This window comes from Penaeus monodon, chromosome 9, assembly GCF_015228065.2.
Source record: "Penaeus monodon isolate SGIC_2016 chromosome 9, NSTDA_Pmon_1, whole genome shotgun sequence".
Classification (NCBI taxonomy): Eukaryota; Metazoa; Arthropoda; class Malacostraca; order Decapoda; family Penaeidae; genus Penaeus; species Penaeus monodon.
The window spans coordinates 40,665,607-40,670,606 of record NC_051394.1 but is presented as its reverse complement, the minus strand read 5'-3'; positions in this window follow the sequence as shown (position 1 = coordinate 40,670,606).

Here is a 5,000-nt window from a genome sequence, read left to right as displayed (position 1 = left end):
ATATAAATTATTATATTATATTATATATAATAATAAATATAATTTACCAGTATAATATATTACAATATTATATATTATATATATATATTTATATTATTATATTTTATTAAAATATATTCTATATATATAATTAATAATATAATATACTAATATATTATATTATATATATTATATATTTATATATTATATATAATATATATATTTTATATATAATATATAATATATTATATATTAATATAAAATTATATGTAAAATTTACAATATATATATATACAAATATATATTATATATTTTATATTAATATATATATTTATATTATTTTTTACAATAATGTTTTTAATACATAAAAATCTTATCTACCTATACACACAATGTCAAAGTGTAAAAACCTTTTCATGAAGAGTTAAAGTAAATGAACATAAAAAAAAAATGAATCCATACTTACACAAATAAAAAATTCTATGTATTATGGGGAAGTAAGTCAGTGTTCTATGGGAATTAATCAAAAAGGATATCCGTATTTTCATTACGGCAAAGCAATAAATAAAAGAAAATTTCCCCCTTATTCAAAAAAAGACGCATGAAATATCCATATATTTTGTGAAATAAAAATAAAAAAAACTATTAAAAGGCTAAATATCCGAAGAAATGGTGTCCAAAATAAAGTAACTATAACCCTTTTGTAAGCTTTGCTATCTTTTAAGTGCACAATCTATTTATACGACTTGTTTCTTTTTAAGCTTATCCCATATCATCAAACCCTAATTATCCTAATCGGATTATTATATAAACTATAGCATAGAAAATTTTATACAATTAAAAAAAAATATAACATATTAAACAAATAAATACATTTAAACAAATTATACATATATAAAAAATATATAAATTTTAAAAAAAATATAAATATAAACAAACATATAAATATATACATATAAAAATGAAAAATATATACATTAAAAGTATGTGCATATATACAAAAAAAATGTATACAATACATAAAAAATGTATAATATACAAAAAAATTTACAAAATTAAGAAATATATGCATATATAATGCATATGTACATACATATAAAATGTATATACACATACATATATAAATATTTACATACAATACCACCCACACACACACCACACCCCCGCAACACACACACACCACCACACAAAACACACACCATATATATATAAATTATAAAATATATTATTATTATAATAAATATATACATAATATAACTATATATATCATATTATTATATATATAACAATATATATTATACCTATTATATTTTTATATTATTATAAAATTTTAATATATATATATTATATATGTGTGTGTGGTGGTTTTGGTGTGTGTGTGTGTTGTTATATATAGTGGATATATATGATATTATGTATATATTGTTATATCGGGAATAAAAAGCACATGCACCATAGACCACATATAAGCCTCTAATAAAAAAAACATGCTTATTTACATAAGTATTCTATTTTACACAAAAAACCCCAAAATACACGCACACCACACACACACCAACACAACAACACCACACACACACCATATATTATATAATTATATAATTATATATATATTAATATATACCAACCCCACACACACAAATGTATATACATCTGAAAATATAACATACTGACTCACACAAAATATTACTGTATATAATGTGAGCAGCCACACATTTATATATATATTTATATATATATATTATATATATATAATATATATATTTATATAATATATATGTATATTATGAATTTGTGTATATATTGAATTATAGGGATAAATATAGGGATATATGTAGGATGTATGGGGATAATTATGAGATTTATAAAAACATACTGGATATATTATTACATATATATAATATTATAATATATATATTATTTATATATAAAATATATATATAATAATATATACGTTCATATATACAACAAAAAAAATTATATATATATATGTATATATATTAATATAATATAATATATTTATATATATATTAAAATAAATATTTATATATTATTATTTGCATGTATTATTATATATATATATTATAAAATTATATATATATATATATATATATATATATATTTTTTAATATATATATTTTATATATATTAATTATACTAATATTTTATAATATTTGTATTACATTTTCCACGTTTTTTTTTTCCTATATACTCATAATTGTCCAAACCCCCTACTATATCCATATATATCCACATTATTCCATTATAAACATATATATGCATTTTATATCATATAAAATATATTTATAATATATATATATGTATATAATTAATATATATATTAATATATATATATATTTATTTTGATATATCCCCATTATATACATATTTTTTTATATATATCCCCATATATATACTATTACATACATTTTTGCATATATAATATAAAATATCAAATTTAAACAAATATAATATTTATCAAATTAATATTTAGTCAAGTATTCATTTTTATACAAATAAATCATATTTAGACAGATATATACCTTTTAAAAGAAAGATACATATTATACAAATATACATTTTATACAAATTATACATATTTAATACAATATATACACATTTATACAAAATATTACATTTTTAAAAAAAATAATACACATTTATAAAAATACATACATATATATTATATTATAATATATATAATTATATATATATATATATATATACATACATATTTAAAAAATAATACATATCTGTATTATACATTTTGTATATGCGCTATAATATTTACACGTATATTCATATAATTATAATATATAATATATAATTTATATATATATATTAAATTTAATACATATATATATATTTTTATATATTATTATATATATTATATATATATATATAATAATATATACAATAAATATATATTATATTAATATATATATATATATAATATATATAAAATATATATATTATATATATATATAAATATATGTTATCATATATTATATAATATTAAAAATTTATTTTAAATTTTAATATATAATGTGGTGTTGTTGTGTGTGTTTGTGTGTTGGTGTTGTGTGCTGTGTGTGTACATATATATAATATAATATATTATATATATATATTATAATATTTAAAATTATTGTAAATACACACACAAACACCCCCAACACAAACAAACCACACACAAAACACACACACACACACTTTTAATAATTAATATATTTTATATATATATATTTTAAAAATTATATATATACCACCACAGATATATACATACATTTACATATCTACTATGTAAAAATACACATATTCCAATATTACACTACGTATGCAAGTATACATATATATTTATATATACATATGTATTTACATGCACAAAAAATTTATTGTACATTAAATAAAAGATAATAGGTGATAAAAATTTTATACATAATACATACATTTAAAATATACACGTTAAAAATTTTAATAAAAATTATAAATATATCTTATAAAATTTACTTTCTATTTTTATAATATATTATATATATATATATATGTATATATTTATAAAATATTATATATTTTTTTATGTGGTTTATACTATAAATCAAGTAAGGCAGAGCACTCCGTTTTTCTTAAGGCCTGAAACCAAGAAAGGGGTATCATAGTGAAATTACTAAATCCTTCAAAAACCTTTGCTTTTTTTTTTCTGCACCATTTTTGTATATGACGTATTTTTTTAAGCTTATCCCCACACCCTTCTAAATCCTAATTACGGACCCCCGTATAAATGTTTTTTGAAAGATTATCCATTCAAAATCCGATATTAAAATTAATATAAATAATAAAAAAGGATAATATTTTATTCAATAAAAGTCCCCTTGAAAACAAAAAAAATACTAATTTTTCTATAACACATCCACCAAATATGTTGCAATCAGCAAAATTTCCTCTGGCCCCAAATTCCCGATACGATGACGTTTTGTTCCTCTTCACCCAAATTTTGGATAGTCTGTTATTTTAATGCCTTCTTCTGTGCATCAACCCCATCATTCTTTTTAAGGTATTTTTTAATTGTTTGAAAGACGACCCTTTTGGGGTTATCAAAAGCTCTGAAGGCCCCCTAAGAACAATATAAACGAATTTCCGGATTCCCTGCTCCCCCTTCGTTCTGGGTCGACCTCTTTTCCCGACGCCTTTCGTCTTCGGTTGCCTCTTTTTGCAATATTCTTAGTCTTAACGAGTTTGGACGAGGGAACGGTAGACTTATTTTTTGCTCCTTTGGGCCCGACCACGCTTCTTCTTTACTTCCCCAAAAACTTTTGGTTTTGGTGCCAGTCCCAAAGACGTTTAGAACGGTAGATTTGTTTTTTTGCACCTTGGTTCGACCACGCTTCTTTTGCCCTTCCGTGCTTCCCATTCTTCCTGATTTTGGTACCAGTCCCATTTTTGGGAAATATATTGGATGATTTAACTGCGATGAAATTCAGATAGAAACGTGTCCCTGAATTGTGGGGAAAAATCTTTTTGTCACACTAACCATCTTCCCCCGTCTCTGTTGCGAAACAGGCCAAATAGGGGGACCTGTCCCTTCCATTTTATTATATTGAAAAAACGCATTCCTACATATACAACAAACACATTTAAACCCCCCATTTTATATAAAATTATTTATATATATATATATATATATTATATATATATTATATATATATATAAGTATTTTTTACGTATGTTTTTTTAAAATATATGGTGTGATGACACACACACACACAAAACACACACACACACACAAAAACCCACAATATATAAAATTTTATATATATTTAATATATAAAATATATATATATTTTAATATACAATATATATATATAAAATTATATATATATATATATATATATATATTTTATATATTGTATATAAAATTACAATATACAATAAAATATATATATATATATATTATATTATACAATATATATATATATTTATATATTATATATATATTGTATATATTATCTATCTATCTAGCT